This window comes from Chlamydotis macqueenii, chromosome 1 (assembly GCF_036417535.1).
Source record: "Chlamydotis macqueenii isolate bChlMac1 chromosome 1, bChlMac1.mat, whole genome shotgun sequence".
In the NCBI taxonomy this organism is placed as follows: Eukaryota; Metazoa; Chordata; class Aves; order Otidiformes; family Otididae; genus Chlamydotis; species Chlamydotis macqueenii.
Window position 1 is genome coordinate 24,091,483 of NC_141556.1, and position 25,884 is coordinate 24,117,366.

Genomic DNA, 25,884 nt, shown 5'->3' on the forward strand with positions numbered 1-25,884 from the left:
ACAATGTCTTCTCTTAATCAACAATAATCTATATGTAATATTTCTCACCTATTTCAAAATAAAGTCCAGGTCTTAATTCACAAATTTTACAAAGCACTTAAGGGAAGATACAAGATAACAAAACTGGAAACTGGGCCGATGTACACATGCAAGAAAATATAGGCACTCTGTCTTCTGTACAGAGCTCTTTTGAACAGGCTCAAAAGCTGTGTTTCATCTCAGTATATGGCCATCTATATGTTGCTTGAGGCCATTTGAGATCTACAGATTAAGTGACCCCACGTCCAAGTCTGCCTGGGAGTGTAATTAATTAGGGAAGGTGAGGTTGTCCACACATCCACAGTGAGCAGTCACACTTTTATTCAAGAACATAATGGTAGTGGTGCTAGTCATGGTGCAATCAGCAACTTTTACATAATAGCCCAGTAGCTAAAGCATTCCCCTGCACACTAACTCACCTGAATCCACTTTCCTCCTGATTCTGAAATGGTTCAAACCTGGATCTGTCATCTTCCATAGAGACCTCATGATGAGGCCAAAGAGTATCTAAGGAGGATATAAAAGTGTGCACGAAAATATAGGAGTCACCGTGAAGTGGGCCTAAAGTCTCTGAGGACAGATTAAACAAAGCAAATGAGATTTTTGTTTGCATTTACTGAATTGAGGTAGCAGTGGAAACCACAAATTGCTGGTCTCTATACCTTGAATTATCTCTCTCCCTCTGCTTGTCTTTTCTGTGACTACTTAATGTAAAATTTATAAACAGTATGAGCACAGAATCGTAGATCTCTCTTCCACCAGCAGTGCATACAGACAACAGGTTGCAGTTATTATCCATTTGCATTTTTTTCATCATCCCTCTGGCTGCGTGATTTTTCTTTAATTTGTTTCAATAAAATGGCAGAACACCTCCATCTGTCAAATTGTTGCAGACCCAAAAAAGCTTGACAGTATAATGAGAGATTGATGGAGACTTGAACTGTCCTAAATCTAGCCTCAAGCAAGCTTCCACAGCAGATGTTGTTGTAGTAGTACGATGAGATTCCCTGTGTGTTCACTGAGTTTGATCACATCTGAACCTACTGAAAACTCCAGATTTGCTTTGATTGTTGGAGAAAGGCATGTGTGAATGGAATTATCATGGGGGAAAAAAAAAAGGGGGGGTGGGGGGAGCAGTGTGACTGATAGCATAGCAGCATAGCTTCTGCCAGAATGGTGAAATTTAGACCTTTCAGGGACCAAAACAATGAAAGAACCCATGTCAACAAATGGACTAGATCCTGCCTCTGGTCACGGACATAATGCTGTCTAGGGATAATTCTGGGATTGTTCATTTGAGACTAGCTTGCCTTTTCTGATGACTAGGAGGAAATCAAGGGCAAAAGGAAAAGTTGTACCAAAGGAGAAGATGATATCTAGGAGTCGAGCTTCCCAGAGGAAGGGTTTTATGTTACAGGGCTCTTCAAGAAATGCCAGAACCCAAACACTCAGCTTCTCAGATAAGCAGGTCTGTTTAGCAGACCCCACTTGGCTTCTTCCTCATCCATCATTTTGGATGTCAACAGGCAATAAGGATGTTTTCCCTTTTATTCATTTTTATTCTTTTTCTTCCTGGGCATTCTGCCAGCTCTTGGTCATTGTGTCAGTGGAGACAGAGCTGCTAGCCATTCCTTGTGCCAGGTCCCCAACCTAGCTGAGGAGGGAACAACAGCCAATTCCATTTTCTTGGCTTAGAGGTGCCAGCACATGTGAATGAAGCTGGCTTCTCAAAGACACATGCATGCACAGCTGAAAGACTGGCAAACAAGCACCAGTAGCAAGGATTCTTGGAAGAGGATTTAGCAGCAGAGGAGGAATTTTTTTTCAAAACAGAAGTTTATAGTCTTGGAGTAGGAAGTGCAAGTGGAAGGAGCAGAAAGTACAACCATGCAGTATCAGATACTTCAGAACTCTTCTGCAGGTATATGAAAGACAGGTAAGACAGGGAAGTAAAATGTAGCATAGGTGGTGAGGTGTAATGTACAGCAGCAGAGGTTAAACTGCAACAGCTTCCTCCCACCAGCCATGACAGCACCTCTGCCTCCTCAAATCATACTGCACTTGAGCCTCTAGAGCCCGGTTTCTGACCATAAGTCAAGGAATGTAAAGCATATCCTACATTTTCTACCAGGAGAGAGGTACCTTTCTCTACCAGGAGAGAGCACCTCTGTTCCACAGACCAGCACAAACCTTCAGCTAGGATTTTGGCCCTGTCATCCTCATTCCCTCAACATATTAGTACGGATTGCTTTTGCGCCACACTTGAGTGTCTGCGGTGTTATGCACGTATCTGCAAAGAGTTCTCCACAACCTTTCATGAATAGCTGAGCTCTGGTCAAATGTAATACTGCACTTTTTTGTTTAGTTTAGCTATTTTTTTCCCCCTTCTTTACAGTAAAGTTTTTCACTTCTTCTTCAAAGGACGAATTTTCATCAACATTTTGGAATAAATGAAAGCCAATGGTTTGAAGGCTAAACTACCAGTCAGAAATGCCAGGAACTGTAAAGGAACAGTGAAACTGCAGATACCTGAGACCCTAGGATTGACAGGTGTGTATGATGAGTGCTTATTGCTTTCACATTAATTAAAAAAAGAAGTTGGATCCTCTTTCATGAACAAGCTCTTTGGTTCTCTTGGGATGATGACCAAGCAGCAGCAGACAGGAGTTCTCACAATTCTGTTTTGGATTCCCTCACCTAGCCTTTCTATTGTCCGTTTCACTTATATCTTACAAAAGCCTTATCAATCACAGGAGGCGAACAACTTCTTGTTAAAGAAGCAGCAGTTGGACTGAAATCTAAACATCCATACAGGTATTTCACCATTCCACAGCTGCTGATATGAGAACAAGAGAAACCGTGCCAGGAAGCAGTTTCATAAGCTAGACTTAGATCATAGATCCAATCACCAGGAAATAAGATATGGTGCTGTTCATTTAAATTGCTCCAGGAACAATACCTCGTTTGCATGGCATCTGCTTGATGAGACCTGTAGAAAACAGGGCTTCATGCACTTCCCCCAGCTGCCCAGAGGTGACAGCAGGGAAAGGCTATCTCTCCTCTGAACTAAACAATCTCGGTTCTCTGAGCCTCTCCTCATATAACAAATGCTATAATCCCTTATTCATCTTCCTAGCAACTTCCTGGACTTGCTCCAGTATGTCCATTTCTTTCTTGTACTGGGGTGCCCAGGAGCAGACACAGCACTCCACGTGTGACATCATCAGTAGTAAGTAGAGGGGAATAAACACATTCCTTGACCTGTGGGTAACAGATACTCTTGTGGTTGCCACCCAGCAGGCTGTTGGTCTTCGTTACTGAAAAGTTACATTGCTCACTCTAGTCAACTTGCTGTCCACCACGACCTCCTAGAGCCTTTTCTGCAACTGCTTTCCAGCCAGTCAGCCCACAAGCCTGTACTGGTGCATAAGGTTATTCCTCTCCAGGTGCAGGACTTTACATTTGGTTTTGTTGAACTTCATGAAGTTCCTGTCAGCCTGCTTCTCCAGCCTGTGGAGGTCCCTCCAAATGGCAGCATGGTACTTTGGCATATCAGCCATTCCTCCCAAGTTTGCATCATTTTCAAACTTGCCAAGGGAGAACTCTGTCCCCTTGTTCAGATAATTAACAGAGATGTTAAACAGTATTGGACCCAGTATGAACCCTTAGCATACATCACTGGAAACAGGCTTCCAGCTGGACTTCCTGGCATTGATCACAACCCTTTGAGCCTGGCAGTTCAGCCAGTTTTCAGTTTCACTGTCCATTTATCTAGCTTGTACTTAATCGGCGAGAATGTTACAAGAGACAGTGTTGAAAGACTTGCTAAAATCAAGATCAACAATATCCACGGCTTTCCCCTTGTCCATCAAGCCAGTCATCTCTTTGTCGAAGACTGTCAGGTTGATCAGGCCTGATTTCCTCTTTGTAAATCCATCCTGACTACTTCCAATCACCTTCTTGTCCTTAGTGTTTAGAAATGTGTTCCAGAATCATTTGCTCAGTCAACCTCTCAGGGACTGGAGTGAAGCTGGACTGACCAGCCTGTAGTTCTCTGGATCCTCTTTTTTTTTTTCTTAAGATAAGAGCAACATTTGATTTCTTCTAGTCCTGAGAACCCTCCCCCAATCACTATGACTCTTCAAAGATTATCAAGAGTGGCCTTGCAATGACATCAGCTATCTCCTTCAGCACATGCAGGTCCTCATGGGCACATATTTTCATGTCCCATAGACTTGTGTATGTCTAGTTTGTTTAAATATTCCCTAACTTGATCCTCCCCTACTGAGAGTAAGACCTCCTTCTTCCAGTCTTTCCCATGGGTCTAAGGAGCCTGGGATCCAAGAAGGCCAGTCTTTTCAGTAAAGACTGAGGTGCAAAAGGCATTGGGTACCTCGGCCTTTTCCTTTGCCACTGGATCTTCTGCCCCATTGAGCAGTGGGCCCACATTTTCCCTAGTCTTCCTTCCACGGTTGATAGACCGGTAGAAGCCTCTTGCTATCCTTCATATCTATTGCCACATTCAGCTCCAGGTGGGATTTGGCTTTCTTAACCTCATCCTTATGCGCTCAAAGAGTGTCTCTTTATTCCTCCCAGTTCAGTCATCCCTACTTCCACTTCATATGTGCTTCCTTTTTATGTCTGGATTTTGTCAGGAGCTCCTTGTTCATTCATGCAGGCCTCCTCCTGCTTTTGCTTGATTTCCTACATGTGAGGATGGACCGTTCTTGAATTTACAGATGAGCCTTGAAAATCAGTCACCTCCTGGAGCTCTCTTCTCTCCAGGGCTGTCTCCCATCTGATTCTTCCAAGCTGATCCCTGACATTTGCCTTATTCCATCTCTTCAGGATCCCAAACTCCACCATCCCATGGTCACTGCAGCCAAGACTGCCCCCAGCCTTCACCTTCCTTGTTTGTAACTGTGAAGTCCAACAGCGTATATTCCCTTGCTGGCTTCTACATTATCCAAACAAAGTGGCATTTCCTGAGATGGTGCAGACTGAGACTTCCAGGACAAACTGAAGTAATTCTGTGCAGAAGTTGTGGAGGAAAATACTTTCCACTTATGCAAATACAATTTACTGAAATGAAATAGCCTTGTCACACGTAATGAGCTGAGACACACTGACATTTGCCAGGACAGTGATCCTTTATGTAATTGTTTTTTTTCATTAAAAAAATGGGATCACCTCAAAAAGGAGTTGTAGAAGTAGCTCAGCTTTTACTTTGTCTCAGGCTCTAGTTATGAATTATTTCTTGCGCCCATCAAAGTCAGAAAACTACAGGACACAAATTTAGCCCTTTGGTCCTGTAAGCTTTTATATAAGTGGATTTCAGTAATAGGCTGATTTGATGTAGAGGAGAAGAAGGCGGCATTGTTTTGAATACCATATTTGCTAGTTTAGCTAGAGCTCTTTCGTTATTGGCTAATCTTGCGATGTTTGCTTTAGCTGATTGTGGGAAATGGTTCTCCTCCAAATCTTGCTGTAACGTACTCAGCTGGGTATAAGTTTATAGACTATTTTATGTGATAGTTTCCAGTTAAAAGGATTGCTTTTGGCCTAGCCTAATGATGACAGCTCTGATAAATATTACTCTTCTCAGTCTCCTTGAATGTCTGTCTAAGTGAGCTGAGTCATAAAGCTACCCTTGTCTTTGTCAAAAAGTCAATTCTTTACAATATATTAACACTAATTGCTCTGGGGCTACCTGACTAGAAGTACATGCTGATGGATCTAAATGCCCTTAGTCTAGGGAAATAGCTACTGCTTCAGATTTTCCTGAATTTGGCATTTGTAAAGGTTATGTATTAGAGGAAATCATATTAATTTTCTTGGTTTAAATATTTCATAATTTTTCACAGCAGAAACTGGACTGCCAAAACACACATGATTGAAAACGCAAGTGTGCTCCCATATTTTGATAGTTATACAGTCATAGATCTGGGCCATACCGTGTGACCCAGAAAAAAAAAGCCCCACTTGGCCAAAGACAGAAAATAAGAGGGAGAGGAGTGCTGTATGTACATTTGACCTTCACACAAATGTTATGCACAACAACCAGCTGATGTGTCCCATCAAAAGTCATTGATTTTCCTTTTTGGCTTATATTGACGAAGTGCCACTAAACATTAGAAGAACTAAGCTTTGTTTTTTTTTATGAAAAGTAGACACGAGAGTCCACATTTAGCCTTGAGATAATTAGACATAGTTTAGTCAAGTCAGACCCACTAACGTTAAACATAAACTTAAGCCAATAAGTGCAACCAGTATCTGTTATTCTTATGCTAATAGTCATAACCACACTTCTCAAATTTCAAGCAAAAGTCCATAAAATTTCACACAATCCCTGTTTTAGCTTGGACTCTAGGAAAGCAGGGGTGTCCTTCATGACTTTCAAAGAAGATGAGTGCTGCTGAGCTGTAGTATCTGCCTGAACAACAGCGTGTAAGAACACTTCTGAGATCATCAATATACTTAGCTATCATTTTAGGTTATAGACAATGTAGTTTTCAAGCTGTTTCTTGCATTGCCAACAATGAGTATTTTATCGCATAATAATTAATGTCATAAAACAATAATGGAAAATACTGATAAGAAAATTGGTCGATCTTTTCCCTGTGATGAAGAAAATACAGATACAGAAGTTTGCATGTGGAGCTGCTTTTTTGATGGGGTAGATGAATGCTTGTTTTTACATTCTTGTAAAGCTGTGGTATAAGATATGTGGTCAAATATGCAAATGGGACCAGAATATTGAGGATTTAGTCCCTGTTCTTTCATTTTCATATAAACATTAGCTGTATCAGTGTGAAAATAACTCCCAACATTATAGACAAAATATGGTACTAGACTTAGTAACTTTGTAAGTGTTTGGGGCAAGTTGCTTTGTATCTTCCTTTTTTTGAAGGCTATGAAAATATTAAGTTGCAAAAGATATCTAAAGACTCAGCTCCAGCTTCTGCAAAGAGATTAGCAATGATTAAGTCCTAAGGAGAAATAGCCATGACTCCTACAAAGCAGAGGATATTTTAAATTAAGTTTTTAATTAAGTGTTAATGTATTTAAACTTGGAACCTAAAGCAGAAGCCAAGCTTTTTTTTTTTTTTTTTTTTTTTTAAGGTAGCAGCAATACTGATACAGTCCATAGACTTTTGGTTCTCTGAATAGGGTCAAAGCAGCCCATGCTGTTAGCAAAAACCTGTCCAAAGTCAACATTTGTATTGTTCAGGGATCAGTGGAAAATACTTAATGTGTCTGATGTCCCTTCTGCCCTGTCCTTGGGTGCTCCAGGTGGTGCTGTTGTGAGAAATGCCCATTTTGGAAAGGTCTTTCTGGATGAAGGGAACAGTATCGCTGCTGGAACTTCAACCAAGAGAGGATCTAAACCCTCCTGCTTCTTTTAGAGGTGCAAGTCCTGGGCTGGAGGCTGTTCATAACAAACAGGTGTCAGAGTCATGAAACAGCCACAGAAGAATAACCTTGTAGTTAGATTGTATTCCCCACATGAGTCATTTTGGCATTTCTAAAAGAGAAGGCAATGATACTCAGCACAAACACACGCGGGTGTTGTGAGGACAACATTAACGCTTGTGAGGAATAGGAAGCTCCTCAGAAAGAAAGATCACCTCTGGAAGTATGAACCATTTGTGCTGCACAGCTGATGGCAAGTTTAACCTGATCCAACATTAAGTGTGAAGGATGGTTTTTGTGTAGTAGGATTTAGCCTCGTTGTTATGAATAAGTTAAGCTGCATTTGTCTGTAAAGTCAGAATTTGGCAAGCACTTTTTATGACAGTGGTTTCTAAAACTCCACCCTCAGTCCAGTATAATCTTCTCAACTGGGCTAGGGCAACTGTTTAGGAGGCCACATGATGAATTGTTCAGGTTAAAAATACCTCATCCAAGAAAAGAGAGGAAGGGTTTTTTTATGACTAACTACATTAACCAGCAAAACTTGCTAGTTTAGCCAGGATGTTTGATTTAGGAAATACTTTTCAAACTACACCCCAGCGCTGTGGCTGTCCTTATCATCAAGGACTGCCAAACCAGCTCTTTCATCATTGCTTACTCCCATTCTTGAGTTCTGTTTCTGAGTACAGGGCAATGAGTGTGTGAGGACCTGATGCCTGAGAAAACCTCCAAACAAATTTCTTTACAAGCATTCCTGACTGTTGCCTGTGGAGGAAATCAAAAGATGCAAATGATGTAAATGTCAGGAGCTGAGTATCCAGGTTTTAGACAGCCTCCCTTAAAAATGGGTATACAGAAGATTTAGTCAAACTATTGTTCAATTATTTAAATGGGGATCTGCTATATGTTTTTACTAATATGTCCAATTATTTTTTATGGTCTTAGCATGACTGCCACAGTGTTCCATGAATAATTTCAAATGTTAGGAAAAACTCTATCCTCTTCATTCTCATTTTTTTCTCTTGCAAGTTCTAATTCTCAATTTTATAAAAATTCTTCATATCCTAAGAGCCTCTTTATTGATGTTCTAATTTGTTTTTTAGCAAGTTAGCCAAATAAACTGTCTGAACACATTTCCAAGAGTATTTGGAAAATTTCCTTTGCTGTATTGTGTATAATGAGGCTTGGCAGAACTCAGATTCTGTAATGACAGTTTCCATTGCAGAGGAATCAGAGACAAGACAGAAAGCCCATCATGTGTCAAGTTGCAAGTATTCCATCTTGCTAAGATTATTCTGCAAGATGTTCAGTCTACTGAATCTCTAGTGCTTTATGGCAAAAATGAGTCCAAACATATGTCTATAGCAAGATCTGAAATAATTAAAAATATGCATTACTAGTCAACATAATATAAAAATATAATCGTATATCTACCACTAATATTGATTAGTATACAGCTAATTATAGCACAGATCAACCTAGGACTATATTTGGATCACATTTCTGTACTACACTACTACTACTCTAATGTAAAATATTGGACAAATCCTAGCAACTAATTGTTTTCTTTGGTTTGTTTTTAGTCAAATATTTTTCACTGTATCACAGTGAACCCTCTTCTATAATTCTAATTGGAAGCCTTCCAAAAACAAACAAAAAACCCCAAACCCTGTTTTCTCAGGTTTAGCCTGTATATTCCACCTGTTCTTTCTTCCGACTACCTGACAAAGCTGTAGGCAAAATTTTCATTGATTCTGCTATTCTATGGGGACATCGGCTGAGTAAATTTTATAATCTTTAAATGGTTTCCTCAAGATGATGCTTTGAAATTCTACCTAAAATGCCCTGTGTGGGTTTTTTGTTTGTTTTTGTTTTGTTTTTTGGGGTTTTTTTTGTTTGTTTGTTTATTTGGGGTTTTTTTGCAACAGTATCTTGTATTCCAGTACCACTTTAAAATCTTGTGGACAGCAGTTTTTACAAAGAGCTGTAGTGCAGATCACTGTGCGCTTGGAGCTGCAATACAAGAACAGGCTTCATAACCAGTTTACCAGATCTTCTCAGTGAGCCCTTCCAAACATGACGATGTAATACCTGCAAGTGTGTAGACAGTATCAAAGGGAGCCCGCAATACGGAGGATTATAATACTCTATTAATAAGCATGTATGTTCATCATCCCCCATAGAAGTATTGTTTTGAAAACCAGAAGTCTGAACTGAACATAAAAATACAGGATATTCTTTCCTTCTAAGCCTTCACGCAGCACAGAAATCATTACGATACATTTTTGATCAAAGCAAATGGCATTTCACATCTGTTAAAAATATGGGTTTTGCCCCAACAAACCATTACCCTGTTCTAGGGATTAATACAAAAAAAAAAATTATCTACACTGTACAAAAGTATCTGTGCCTTTGAAAGAAGTGAGATTGCTCTGGAGAACTCCTGTGGAAGAGACAGAACTGTTTTTTGCTTAATCCTTGCAAGTAATGCAGTATTAAAATTAACACAGCAGCCAATTCCAAACATGAAACTGTTTCAGTCACAAAATTATGCCCTCTTATTTTGAAAAAAAAAAAAAAAAAAGAAGAGGATCTTTTGAGAAAGATGATAGTGGTGGTCCCTTTTAAAAGTAGGGGATCAGATTAAATTGCTCCTGGATTTTCAGTAGCAAGGCTTCATAGCTAGAGCAACAGGAGGCAGAGGTAGGGAGGCTTCCTCAGGGGGAATTATCCTTGGAAATAAATATGTATTATTAACCTCAGTTCCAGTTTATATATTAACATCTGTCTTCACAGTATGTGGTTTCAAGTTCTTTTGTGCTATACCTGAATGCTCTTTCTTTTAAACTTTCTCTCCCTGGGGCTAATTCATTCCATATTCCTTTCTCCCACATGATCGTATATAAATAAATACAATCCGAGGAAAATATGAAACTGCAGTAAAGAAATTAACCTTCCCTCAAGAATAATTTCTCTTTTCTACTGTTTCCTACTGTGTCCCTTTTCACCTGCTGTTTCTTCACAATCCTCACAGTCTTTTGTTATTTTGATAAACCTACTAATACCAAGAAGCCAGTGTAATTGCCACCCATCCCTGGAGATAAGCGAGAGAGATGGGTAAGCAGATGTCAAAGTCTCAAAACAAAGGTGAGTACAAAGCTATGCAGAACAGTGGTGATTTATAAAGGGGACATTAGCATTATCGAGCACTGGTTTGGGAAACAGTTATGCAAAGAATTAACAGTTTCAGCTGAAAAGAAGAAAGAAGCGCAGTTGGGCCTGCCTGAGCAAGCATATTAGCATAACCCTTGGAGAAAGCTTAAGGAAAAGGATTTACAGTGAGGGGGCTGAAAGCAGAGGCTTGCGGCTCTGAGCAAACAGCAATTTCTGATTGTGTGGACCTGCCTCTGCTGGGGAGGTGAAATCTGGTACAGGCCTTGCAAACAACCAACCAGGACACCTAACCTGCCCGCCGCCCCCCCGCCATTTCCTGACTGAAATAACCTGCAAACCCTCACAAATTTTGGGTAAATAGCAAAGTTGAGAGACACAATGAAGTCTACTATTTTTCAGGATAAAAGGCCTTAATGTCTTGCATGTTGACAGAGTGAGTTTGGACCACTTGCCACGGAAGATGGGACTTGGACAGCACCTTGTGCCCTCAGGCCTGGCTTTCATCGCCCACCTCCCCACCCTCTCTGAGACCTCTCCTCCTTGGAGGCTTCAGTAGAGACCTATGCTAACCCACACCTGTGCAGGTACTGCCCAGCACCTGCTCAATTATCTCTTGCCTCAAATCTCAAATCTCTTGCCTCACATATTTTGTGGGTTGCCTGACCCATCCGTGGCTTCGTCTGAAAAATAGTGATTACACTGCAACATATCATTTACCTGAGTTGAAAGGGTGAAAACGTTCAGGTATCTTTTCTTTCCCCCATGACTAGAAGCATTCACTAGGGACAAATAACTTCTTATTAAACTTCCCCAAGTATACATTTATTCCAGTAGGCTCCAAAAGAAGTAAAAATCCATATTAGACTACCCTTCCCTGTTCCCACTCCCTGAGAAAAATTGCCTAGACTAACAACTTAACCTAAAAAGTTTGAAACAAGTTTTATTTAAAGTAAGATTGTTTTAGCAATTTTGTTGATCATATCAACATAGGTTTTACTCAAAACCTATGACAGCTATATAGTTACAGTTTGTAAGTAATCTTTTGTGCATGTAATGGTTCAATGAATGACTTGGAATGAAAAAAAAAAGTTAAAACAGAAATAGGTGATGGTATCACACATGGTTCATAACAATGGCTGTTACATCTCATGATTTCTAACAATCTTTCTGGAAAGCCTTACCAAAATTTATTTTCCCTCTCTGAGATTTAAATTTCAAAATAGTAAAAATTTAAGCAATATAAAAATAAGCAGTAAATACTCACCCACACTATTCCACAGGTCAGGGCTTGCTGGAGTGAATGAATGGATGAGTGGACAAAATAATTATCCTTGTCTGGAAAGGCAGGGCTCTGGCCCAGCCAATTGGGATTTGTCATTTGGTGAAAACCTTAGCATAATTACAGGGTAGTTGCTTAAAGGTGTCTCCTGTCACAGCTGATTGCAGTAAGTAGTGTAACCCCACATTACCTGTCAGAAGTCTTACACCATGTTTTATAGTCTACTGAACAAATTATTTGAAAGTGTTCTTTTTTTCCTAAAGTAGGAAATATTTTATATTTCAGCTTAATTTTGCTTTTTGATATGGCAATGGTCTGACCAATGATGGTTGAAGTTTTTTTCATGACTATGCAGAAATGGGGTAGCTGGGAGCAAAACTATTCTGTGTTGACAGAGTGTAGAGTATCGCCGGGTAGTGCATCCACTCTGGGCAGGAAACAAGGTCGCAGGAGGAGATCCTCCAGTGGGGCAGATACCAAGGTTGCTATGCTTGGAGATCACTGAACTGAGCACCACATTTGGCCCTCTGGTTGCTTGCACAGAGATTCGGGCAAGGCCACTGGAGCATCCCTAGCAGATGCTGATGTAGGCTTTGTTAACACCCACTAGAATAGAAATAGAAATAGAAATAGAATAGAATAGAATAGAATAGAATAGAATAGAATAGAATAGAATAGAATAGAATAGAATAGAATACTTCAGTTGGAAAGAACCTCAATGATCATTTAGTCCAACTGACTGAGCAATTCAGGGCTGACCAAAAGCTAAAGCATGTTGTTAACGGCATTGTCCAAATGCCTCCTAAACACGGACCAGCTTGCGGTATCAACCACCTCTCTAGGAAGCCTGTTCCAGTGTTTGACCGCCCCTTTCTGTAAAGAAATGCTTCCTCATGCCTGGTCTAAACCTCCCCTGGCACAGCTTTGAACCATTACCCCGTGTCCTGTGACTGGATATCAGGAAGAGGAGCTCAGCACTTCCCTCTCCCCTTCCACACCTCAGGAAGCTGTAGAGAGCAATGAGGTCACCCCTCAGCCTACTTTTCTCCAAACTACACAAGCCCAAAGTCCTTAGCCACTCCTCACAGGACATGCCTTCCAGCCCTTTCACCAGCTGTGTTGTCTTACTCTGGATGCATTTCAGAAATAATGGTTAATTAAACAACCTTCCACTGTCTTTCGTTTAACTCCTAGCTCTGATTATGGTCACACAGTACTTTGAGTGGAGGGCTTCCCACTACAATGGGCTGTCAACCCTCTGTTCTATTTGCAATGTAGCAATTTAAAAACTTTATTTTCTCCCTCAGCATAAAACCAATTTTGTCTTTAGAATCAATTTCAGTCTCAACATTTTTGTTTCAATATTGAAACATTCTTGTCAATTTAAATGTCACACAGCGTGTTTTCTTTGTGTTATATTTTTACTAGTTTTTGGTACTCCGTGACATCCTTCTTACATGTATGTAATGATAAATACCAAAAATTACAAAATAGTCAAAATATTCAGTTTTCTTATTTTTAAGGTCAGCTGTAGAACAATAATTTTAAATAACTGTTTTGAATAAAAATTTAGAAAAAAAGTTGCTTCAAAAATAATAGTTTATAAAACTATTCTAAAATTATAAGAAGAAAATACTTTAAAGCAGAGCTTGCTAAGAAGATGCAATAGAAGTTCTCAGTATATCTATTTTCACATTTCTGTCCTCAGTTATACAATACTGTGTATTACTCTTATGCTACATCAGAATTTTAAACCAATAGTGACTGGTAAAAGTCTAGAAAAAAAAATTATAGTAAAGTTTGGGAATTTTGAATGTTATTGCTAAAATTTGTTTTTGTCTGGCTTTAGTTCTCCCACCTGCTATTTTTGTAAAAGAAAATACTATCCTTCTCCATGGAAAATATGGAGCCAGCTTTATGTGTCAGAAGAACAAGGAAAATAAGATACACAGTAATGAGACTATGTAGGTCAAATTACTGTTGAGAGTAAAAAAAAAATGGCTGAAAAGCCATTGCTGTTTCAGCCCAAGCTATAGACTACAAGGCTTTTCCACTTCACCTGTAGCAGCAGTTTTCTCTCCTGTAATGTGGCATCTTTATGGTACAAGATCCACTCCACAGGACTGTTACAGCCAGAATCCCATCTACCATCTTTATCACCCATTTTGTGGTCTAGCATTCATTCCCTAGTGAAATAGGAGTTTCCTCCCAGAATAAACCAGCTCTTGCTGGCTGCAGTATTAAATAAGTGAAATAATTCTGAACATTTAAAGGAAGCATTATTGTGCTTGGTGGAAGTGATGATGTGGAATAGAACAAAGTCAAGGATACTGAGGAGATACGGAAATGGGTCTGCAGAGGTATGGGAAACAAAAAGAAGAGGTGCAAAGAACTCTGACCAAACCATTCGTCACACCTCATTAACCTACTAGTTTGTCTCAGATGTCCAGCAACATCCCCTCTGGCTTCTATCATCAGGCTATTTCTGCCAAAACAAGACTTGCAGTCACTGGTACAGGAGGTTCCCAGCCCCAGAACAAGCCCAACAAGGGGGTGATCTGCAAATTACTTGCTCTAGTACTCTTGGGCTTCTCTGTGGCCATTGTCCCACAGTAAAAACAGCCTCACTGCCCACTGAATGTGTTCCCTGCTGAGGTTACCAGCAAAAGCATTTAATTTTGTTTGTGGTTTTATTATGCGGTCATCCTTCCATTAGCAACTGGAGAAGAGCCACTGGTGTCACACCCCACAGCTGCCAGCCCATCAGCAGAAACTGACAATTTCCAGCTGAAACTGAATGAGCCTGATTCAACCTAAAAACCTGGTGCTAAATGTTTATGTGCTCCTCCAAATCGTAAGAGTATGGCTGTTAGATGGCTCTTGATTTCACACAAATTGGAAGGTGTTCCTGTTTACTGTGGGGCAGCAGGAGATGAAAAAATAGAAAGGCACAAATACAGGCTGGATGGACAATGGATTGAGACCAACCCTCAGGAGAAGGACTTGGGAGCACTGGTGGACGAGAAACAAAACATGAGCAGGCAATGTGCCCTTGCAGCCCAGAAGGCCAACCACATCCTGGGCTGCATCAAGAAGAGCGTGGCCAGCAGGTCGAGGGAGGTGATTCTCCCCCTCTACTCTGCCCTGGTGAGACCCCACCTGGAGTACTGTGTCCAGTTCTGGAGCCCCCAACATAAGGACATGGACCAGTTGGAGAAGGTCCAGAGGAGGGCCACGAAGATGATAAAAGGGCTGGAGCACCTTTTCTATGAGGACAGGCTGAGAGAGTTGGGGCTGTTCAGCCTGGAGAAGAGGAGGCTCCCGGGAGACCTGATAGCGGTCTTCCAGTACCTCAAGGGGCCTACAAGAAAGATGGGGAGAGGCTGTTCAGTAGGGCCTGTTGTGATAGGACGAGAGGTAATGGTTTTAAAATAGAGGGAGGTAGATTTAGATTGGATATTAGGAAAAAATTTTTTACAATGCGAGTTATAGAACACTGGAACAGGTTGCCCAGAGAGGTGGTGGAGGCCCCATCCCAGGAAACATTCAAGGCCAGGCTGGATGAGGCTCTGAACAACCTGATCTAGTCGGGGATGTCCCTGCTCCTTGCAGGGGGGTTGGACTAGATGACCTTTGAAGGTCCCTTCCAACCCTAACCATTCTATGATTCTATGATTCTATGAAAAGCCACAGCTGGCAGTTAATAAGGGAGGAGAAGTCTGAAGCCAGATGGGAAGAGGAGCTGGTGAAGATATGCAAATACCACACAGTTTATATCACTGAACGCTACAAATAAATAAAAAAATAAAAAAAAAAAAACAAAAACAGAATGTCTGATGTCCAAAGGCAAAGGTAGCCCAAATCTTCTAGGCAGCATAGGCCAAACTGGACTCTGCTCCCCCAGTAACAAAGCATGGAGGAATTGACTTTTCTGCCATTATTAATCAGCGGCAAAACTCCACATTGTGGTTTTGGCAGAACAGGTTGCAAGGCTAAGGGCACCAGGTGGAGCGAAGGGAGGCAGGAGGCTGAGCTGAGGATGTGGGGTCTCTGTCTTTCCCTTGTCTGCACACACTCCCTGCTCTCCAGCCAGTCTGGTTTCACTGAGAGGAATCCTGTCTCCTTGGCCTTTTTTCATCTTGCAGCAGAGCAAGGCACCAGTAACCTGTTTCTCAGCAGCTGTCCTCTGAGTCCCAGTCACACACATCAGATCCTACCCTCCACATACCACATCCCCTTCTCCTAAGCCCACCCTTCACAAAGGTCTCCTTCTTTTTCTCTATTCCAGCACAGTTTGGGACCACCCACCTCCAACCTTCATTTCTCCAAAGAGTCCATTTTAACGTCCACATCCCCCAGGCAGGAGGCCCTACTCTACAGCATGCTCACCCACCATGTCTGTGGGACAGAGCCTGTCTTCCAATTTACGTCCTTCAGGATGCTCTTTTCCTTCAGCCCTTCACAATATGCGGCTGACTCCCCTAACTCACTGCCAAGATTCTTGACATTGGTGTGCATTGCCCTCCCTCACAGACAGACCCAGGCAGCATTGTATCCCTTGCAGATAAGCTACAGGAGCTCAGGTCGCACCGGTAGTTTTGGTTAGCACCATGTATGTTTGGCATGCCCTGTGCACATCTGGGTTTTGCTTTCCCAGTTCACAGCAGATATGACTTTGTTGCATGACTTTGTCAGGATTTACCACTTCTTTGTCTTTAGTCAAGGTTATCTGGGTATTTACGTCTAGGCTGTCAGCTCCAGCCTAAGGAATTCAAACTGCTTTTTGAAGAACTACAGCTTAACTCCACCCAGACCCCCCATCTGGTACAGAGTTCAGCTACTCACAGAGGTGGGCCATCATAAGCAACTATCACCTGGTTCTCTTTTGCTTGAAGAAGCAACTTGAGGTGCTGGTGAAGCTGTAAGTCTTACTTTTTCTAGGACTGAGGTCCGCATGAGATCTGATCAACAAGTGTGCACGATGGACCTCCTCTAATCTTACTCATCTAGGTCAGGGATCTGACCTGAATACACATGGTCTCATTCTGTCCTTTGTCACCAGCTTTCCCTACCACAAAAACTAGGGCAGTGGGGAAGAGACATGGAAATCAGTGCATTCCCATGCCTTGCCCCAGGATGTAGGTTAAGTATATAACAAAACCAAAGAGCTTAGGAGCATACTGTCGTTTAACTAGAGAGATTATTTCCCTTCCTACATGTGCATAAACTTTCCAAGTGGAGGTGTCTCCTGAATGCACAAGAGCCCTCTATTGTGAAGTTAAAGTAACTCTGAAAACTCCCACTGCCCACTGTGGCATGGGAGTATGTCTACATCGTGTAATGGAGCCCAAAGAAGAGTTTCTTCTTATTTCCAAATAAAGCTGTTTACCTGCACGGCACAATGCAATGCAGAGACACCAGCCTGGATCCTGAGAGTGGTAGAGCGTGAAAAACTGCAGCGTATTTCTTTAGCAGAGAACATTTTTAGTTTGCCTGGACTACTTTTATCACCTGAGCTGGTCTCTTCCTCGGACACTTCCACACTGCACCTTCTAATCCTAAAAGCCCACATGGACTGAACTGACAGTTTTCAGTCCCATGCTCGGTTCTGCAGAGCAGCTATGCTGTTGCTGTCTCTGCAGAGCGTTTAGTTTGGACACACCACCACACTCCTGCAGTTCTAATTTTTCGTGCTCTGGCACATTTGCATATGCAAAGCCACCTCTGGCTTGTGCTTCTCTGTGCAGGCAGCATGGCTCTCCCCCGGGGAGGCCTCCTACAACAAGGCTTGCACTCAGAGCCTTCCAGGACTCGGGTCTAAGCTTTTAAAGGAAACGTGGACGGCTCTTTTGCCTTTTCTTTTCTTCCCTCCCCCCCACCTCCAATTTTGAATAACTAACTCCTTTCCACACCTATGAGAATGACATATCTAATTTACATTTAAATCTTTTCAATCCCTTGCCAAGCTACCACGACAATAGGCACTGCAAAAATTACTAAATAAGGAATTTCTTGTTTGCCTGATTGTCTTTCATGTCTCATTGTCTTTTGTGTTAGTCAATGCCAAGGCACTTTCAAGTTATATCTTCAAATGTGAGAGCTAAAAGCAATCTAAGTGAAATGGTTTTATGTCAAGAAAGATATATTCCCGTTTGTCACGTGTACATATTGAAAGCAGCAGTTTTAATAAAACAGTGAAGAAAGAGACACCCTTCCCTCACCCAGACCAACCGCAGAAAGGTTTGAGAAACTAAATTCCAGCTTAAACCAACAGCAACAGCACAGGTTGCTTCTGAAGCTTGCTAGTCCCAAATTCTCACCGATGAAAATCCAGATAGTGCAGGTAGCTCTGCTATATTATGCAAATATATACCAGTGAGCCCACCTTCATTAATACAGTGGACATTTGGGACCGTGCCTTTAGCGAAAATAAGCCCGCTGGCCTATTCACGTGCACTGATATGGATGTCTAGAAAAGGGTCCTTTCTGCATGGACAGCTTCACAGCACACATGGGGAGAAGAGAGAAGCACACATGCTCACCACGACGGCAGAGAAGAGGCACTAAACCACCCTGCATCCCTGCCATTGTAAATACTGGCAAGTACAAGGAGCACTTACCAGTCTTCCCTGCACTCCTAAATTCTTGCAATTTAGGATACCAGGACCACTGGCTCCCAGCAAAAATCCTGCTTCTTGTTCTCAGCTGACAGACTTTACTTTTTTTTTTTTGTGCCAGAATGTGTCTTATGGGCCAGAACCTTGCTTTTCGGTTATGGAAATAAAATCCACCAGGAAGTCAGTCATGTAGTAGATATGCAAAATCCATGTTAATGTTGTCCACCCACAGTTTTTTAAAATACTAACGTTTTTATTAACCATAGTCACTGAGAATAATACGGGGTAGAAAATACGACATACAATTCTGACCAGGAATAAAGTATCTTTGGTAAATAATACCAAACACAGAGACATAGCACTGCCCCAAGCACAGATACACACAAGGCTCAGGAGGGAGGAGGCTTGGTTTCCTGGCTATCGCTTTGTGACATGTTGGGTACGCATGTAAAAGGAGACAGACAAGAGAGCAGGAGAGGAGGAGGGAAGGAGAGCACCTGGAAATAAGCTCTGGCAGCTCTGCCTGGGGTGACTGAAGGTGTTTCAGTTCCCTCCTGCCCTGCCGTCTCGCAGTGGGAAGCTCTCTACATGTGCAGTGGAGCAGGTAATGCGGATGTAGGCACCATTTCTCTGCCAAAATCATCTTCAGCTGTATAATACCTGAACACAGCAGGCCGGGGACTGCTGCAGCCAGGAGCAGGCATGCCAGTGCCTCTTCTGCTGCAACTGTGTATTTCCAGCTATAAGAAACAGTATTTCGCTAGTCCATGTGGACTTGCATGAACTTCTTTGAGAAGCCTAATTCCCTACTAGTTTTTGTTCACTTCTCTGCCTTTTTTTTTTTTTTTAACAGATTGGCATTTTCTGTCAAAAAAAAAAAGTTTCCCATCCCACGGTACTTTACAGTGTATTTGATGGATAAGTTTTTTTTTCTCTTCACCTTTGCTTGTATTGAACTTGATTTGGGCTTTGATCTCAAGGATTTTCTTCTGCAGTTAAATTAGCTCTTTTTTCTGAGCATTCAAACTTCCCTGCTGAGTCTGCTTTTTTTTTTCTCTCCCCACTCTGCTTGTGAACTCAAGGAGAGTAAAAACTCATTACAGCTTTACCCTAACTATTTGTACACTGGAAGGAAGTTCTGAGATGCAGGTACTAAAAGGTGATGATCAGTCTTTACCTTGTTTTACAAGAAGTTCAAGGGCTCCAGAAGCCTCTCTCTCTCTCTCTCTTTTTTTTTTTTTTTAAATTTACCCATTGCTGGCTTACGTGTCACTTCTGCAGAAGTCAGAAATAGATGACTACATATTTCTAACTAGATCTATTTAGAAATGGTCTGTCCATGTTGCGCAAATGTTACCAGAGGGTGTTCCGGATTTGTTTCTGCCAGCGTGATAGAGGAATCAGACCCAGGGAATTTTCCTTGTAATTTCCGTATTAAGAACAGTAATACAAGTAATTGTAAATCCAGTTTGACAGTCTTTTTGCACTTGTAAAATAACTTTGAAAAAAATGAATTATTTAAATAATTAGGACCCTCAGTTTATTAGAATGCTTGAAGTAACAGATCCAGCTGTTACCTTCAAAAAAATGAGAGTCCAATTTACTAAGTCTCCTGAGAAAAGTGCTAATTAAAGTAGGTCATAAACATTCCGTGTGAAGAATGACTACCTGAATTTGAATTAAAAACAAAAAAAGTCAAGGCTTTTCACAGAGGCTAGGATAGCAGGTTGCTTACCAACTAGCTCTTACACCAGTGAGTTTCCACAACTAACACAGCTGGAATGTGGCCTTAAAGAAAATCTGCATTATAAACTGCCTCTGAACTGCTTCACCTGCTTGCAAAACGAATTTAAATGACTTCTGAAAGCTGCAGAGGTAGCAGTTCATTTGGATTGCAAAGCAGTTATAGAAAAGGTAAGTGTCTTCCCAGGCTAGTAATCTACATATTAAAGACATAAAAAGAACTACTTGGAGTCATAAAGACCAGTGCCAAAACAAATTCAGGAAGACCCATGGCAAGTGAAACGGTGATTCTGGGCAGCAGTGTCAGTATTCATGGGTTATTTATCTTACATAGTCTTAAAAAGTTGTTGTAGATTATAAAAATTACACTACACTTCAACAAGGCATTGCCCAATATTTTTAGGCTTTAAAGGAATAGCTTTGGGAAATGGCAATTTCCATGAGAATTTCACGTCTAGACTACATTTGATTTTCAATAGTTTAATTCTTTGCAATAGAGAAATAGAATTTCTGGAGGGTATTTTTTATACTGTTCAACTACTCATTTGAGAACCATTACAGTTTCTTCTATGCTTGACTCTATGTGGAAACTGTCTATATAAAGATGATGTATGAACTTCTGGAATGCCTATATAAAACAGAGTGAATAAATTTCCAATTCTGTTTTCAGACCCCAGCAACAGGTATGTGAACTTGTTAATAAAACCACCTGTAACCAGATCATTATGAAACAGCGTGAGAGCGAGATAGAAATTTAAAAGTTCAAAAGCTTTATGTAGGATTGTTTTACATGGTATGGTTTTTTTGCTATTTTCTTGCTTCTATGTAGAGAAAACTTAGATTAAATCATCTAGGACAGAAGTTTCTCTGAACATAAAGGAAATGATCACTTCACTGAAAACGGCGAAAGATCTTGCAAGCTGAGGAAACCCTACAAATGTAGGAATTCCACTGTGACTATTATGTCAGCAATGCGAAAATGTTAAGGCGTATCTTCTCTCCTGTCATATTCCTTCTGAATTAACATGCTCCCAGATACAAGAAGAACTTAATAATCAATTAAACAATAGTTGGAATCTCCTATTTCTTAAACTGGAATTTTGTCATAATAATTTTTCAAGTAAAGATTATGGAAATAATCATTCATTTTCAAAATAAATTTTAAAAATCAATCACTTCCAATTTCCACGGGATACACAACCATTTTGCTACCATATTTAGTAGACCACCTTTTATTGGCTACTTCAAACAGTTTTCTAACATGTAATTATCTACAACCCGATGCTGGATATCTCAGAGATAGATTTAGAGTCAATTAATATACATCTTGCTCTGATCCTGCCTTAAATACCTGCTGCAGCTTCACACAGGGGGATGTATTTACATGATAATGCTAAAGCATGCAGCACCTGTCCATGACAGAGGCAGAAAGCTGAGTCTTGCCTCGTGGCCATTTTATTAGAACTTGTCCAGAGCTATTGATTCACTTTCTGTAGATTCAGTCTGTGTCAGCTTCTTTGGGCCAGAGTAATTCCTGTGAATCCAAAATACGCCACTCATTTTAATTACAATATTATTAATTTATAGCTTTCCTTTGGCCTTAAACAGCTTATTCTTCCTTGTAAATATTTCCATACTGATTAGATATGAGCAGAAAGATTATGCTGAAGTAATTTGCTGCCAAGAAAATATGGAAAAATGATTTAAAAAATACACTGGTATCAGAAAGATAAAAAAAAAGCCCCCAAATGGGAACGACCAGTTGTCTGATTGCTCTTTGTCATAGTTCAGCCCCGATCGGAACCAGACTACGCAGTCTCTCTCTCTCTCACTCCCCCCACCCTCCGAGAGAATAGGAGAGATAATATAAGGAAAAATGGCTTGAAGCTTGAGATAAGGACAGGGAGAAAATCCTTAAAGTTACCATTACGAGCAAAACAGACTCGACTTGGGGAAAACTATTTATTTATTACTAAAACCAGCAGGATAATGAGACAGGGATCAAGAAGACCTCTCCCCACCCCTCCCTCTTCCCAAGCTTAACATTATCTCTACTACCTTCCCCTCCTGAGCGGCACAGGGGGGGAAGAGGGAATGGGGGTTGCAGTCAGTTCATCACATGTTGTTTCACACTGCTGCTTCATGGTCAGGGGAATGCCTCACATTCCTCCCCTGCTCCATTATGGGGTCCCACCTATACGCCACAGTCCTTCGTGGAACTGCTCTGGTGTGGGTCATCCATTCCACGGAGTGCAGTCCCTCCAGAACGGCTGTCCCAGCGGGCCCTCCATGGGCCACAGCCTCCTTCAGGCATCCACCTCCCCCGGTGTGGGGTCCTTCACAGACTGCAGGTGAATCTCTGCTCCTCCGTGGACCTCCATGGGCTGCAGGGGGACAACCTGCTCCACCATGGTCGTCACCACAGGCTGCAGGGGAATCTTGGCCAGGAGCAGCGTTACTCCTCCCCCTCCTTCTAAACTGACCTTGGCATCTGCAGCCGTTCCTCTCGCCTCTCAGAATCTCTTCACATCATCCAGCTCATCTCCTCTCCGCTTCTTACAGCTGGGCCAGGCCGAGTCAGGCCCAGTCAGCCACCTGGCAAGAGGCCAGAGGGTGAGGCCTGCGCCTCCCCCTCTCTGTCCCTGTCCCTGCCCCTGCCCCTGCCCCTGCTCAGCTTCTTCACATCTTCTCTTCTCTCTTTTTTTCCTGTTTTCCCCTTTTTAAATACATTATCGCAGAGGAGTTGTCACGGAACATTCTCCTACCAATCGGCTCGGCCTTGGCCAGCAGCAGGTCCACCCTAGGCCCAGCCGAGTCCACTGAAGAAAGGGGAGCAACTTCTAGCAGTTTCCTACAGAAGCTGCCACCTTAGGCCCCCCCTCACTAAACAAAACCACAACACTCTTGTTTGCTAGAGGCATGTAGCAATAGCACTCTAGTTAATGTGAAACGTACACACACGCATCACAGATAGAATTGCAGAAAGGTGTATATATTCATATGTGTATGTGTTGATGTGCACTAAAATTATGTGCCAGCTCAGCATGCATAGCCTCTTCAAAATCCTACTAGAGGCCTACCTCTACTACCTCTACTTCAGGCAAGTGTTTGGTTTTCGCTTAGCATGGCCTACAACACAGATGGCCTACAGGTCTGCCAGAGGTCTAGCCTAGAATGAAAAAAAGAATAACTCTCAAATGGAAGCAATGACCAGGAAAAAGTTGAATTCAACTCAGTAGAGACATAGGCAAAAATAGATACTTAGGTAAAAGAAATCAACTGAGTAGAATACCAGAGATGCAGCAGAACATGCAAATCAATAGAGGTTTAGGAAGTACAGAATAATAAGATTGAAGAAAAGAAGAACATTTCTGTAGTCTTTAGAGGAGATTATTAGGAACACATGGTAAGAGTTTTAACAGGCATGAAAGGGAAAAAAAGATTAAAAGGGATGAAGAAACATGCACATTCTCCACATCCACTACATCTTAGACAGTGACTAATGAATCTCAATCACATTAACAAAGACTTAAATTGAATATTAGAAAACTTTGCAGCAGTAAGAGCAGATAAACAGTAGAGTACCTTGTCTAGAAAAGCTGGGAAATCTTTCAAGGAAGCTATAGGTATAATTCATCCTAACTGTGGAAAGGAAGGTATAATCAGATAATCTTCAGAGGACCCTTCCAGGACTGTATTCTTTGAATTCCACAGTATTTAAACATCTCTTTGACTTAGAATTCTTTTATTTAGTTTGGTTGATACATAACACATAATACCATTTGGCTGCAGATATGCCAAACAACATTATAGTTCAAGAGATGAGACTCATTGCAGGATTGTTTGCTAGATAAAGCCTTTAGAGGCTACTCACATTTTCATTGCAAACCAGCATAGAAACATGAGAACCAACGTCCCCATTTGGAAGGGTCTTTCCAGTTTCTGGAGCCACATATTTTTGTCCAGAAGCATTAAAAACTCCTTACACTGTCTTAGCCAGTGTAAGGCTAATTCAGAAATTTTAACTAGTAGAGTCTCAAGATAGGTACTTAGATATTGTGCCATCCTGAATTAATGACTATGTTTGAAAATATAGGCACATATTTTTTTTTTCCAATTGCCCAGATGAAAACATCTGTTTTAGGGTTGTTTATTTCCTCCTTGAGCAAAACTAAACTTTGAATTTCTGCACGCTGCAGCCAGTGACACTAGAATGACCTAAACTTTCAGCTCACACTTGAGCTTGCTTCTGCACTGCAGAATTCATCCAAGACCACACAAGCCAGTACTAAGCAACTTGTCCAAGGCTGGTCTGTGTAGCCTTGTGAAGAATTTTAGTGTGTAGAGCCAGTTGTTCATGCTTGCATGCAATATTGTTCCAGAATGATTAGGACTTTTAAAGTACTTAAAGTGCTATAAACGTAAGATATAAAACCCACTAAGAATTCATCACAGGCATTATTACCAAAAATAGATGATCAAGACTTGAGAACTTTAAAATCTTCCTGAAACCTGTAATTTTTATCCCATACTTAACACTAGTCCATCCCTTCTCTTAATGGATTCAAAGTATCTATAGTTAGATTTTTTTTTCTCTATCATGGCATCATAACTAAGTTGACAGTTTAGTCCCAGTCCTATCCAGTTAGTATGTTAGCTACCTGCTGCATGACATAAAATTGGTATAGTGACTGTTCAGTGCTCTGACATAAAATTTGCAGAACAGCTGAAAGTAATTGAGTTAATGGAAATGAAGACTGAGCTATTTTCCCACTCTTCAGGCAAATCAGAGCCTAATAACCTTGAATGAAACTCACAGAACATTACAGGGATGTTTGCATCCTGCTGCCTGTTTTATCCTCCTGGATAAGCTAAAAGATGACTATTGATCTGCCAAATTGATACTTTCCTTTATCACTTAGGGTGAGATTTAAATTTAGGTCCCTGATCCAAACTAGTTATTCCAGACACTCACTTTTTATTGTTGGCAGAAAAAGTCAGAAATCCTTAGACAGAGATTCATCCCATCTATGTACAACATCCATCTAACAGATTTATCCTTGCCAGGAGATATCTTCTTCCTCTGATGGCTGAGTAAGTCATGGATACATAGGTAGGTCCACAGACCTAGCTAGGATCAATGATTAAAATGGTAAGAATTGAATGCTGCAGTGCAGTTTACCCAGGTAATTTCAGGCATTTCGCTGGGGTGCCTACTTTAGGAATGCAGTCCTCATAGACTTGCTCTGCAGGAACCTCTCAAGCTCATCTGAAATCCTGAACGGGGTGGGGGGGAAGGAATCACCCTGCAGAAGCACCCGTCTCTCTCCATTGCCTGCAGGTATGTAGATGAATTCAAGACCTAAACAGTCAGTCATTCACACAGCGAATGAAAACTAATTTCACTTTCTGCACTATATTGCACTACTCAGGATGTGATAAAGGACAATGTGAATATCATAATGCAAAATTACTCAATTTGAGAGTCAGTGTGCAGTCTGAAGGCAGGCTACAAACCCACTGGGGCAGCAACGGTCTGGTTTATAGGCTCATCTACATTTTCTCCCAATATACTGCGTAACTGAGTACTTGATGCTCAGCCTAATTTTCAATAAAACT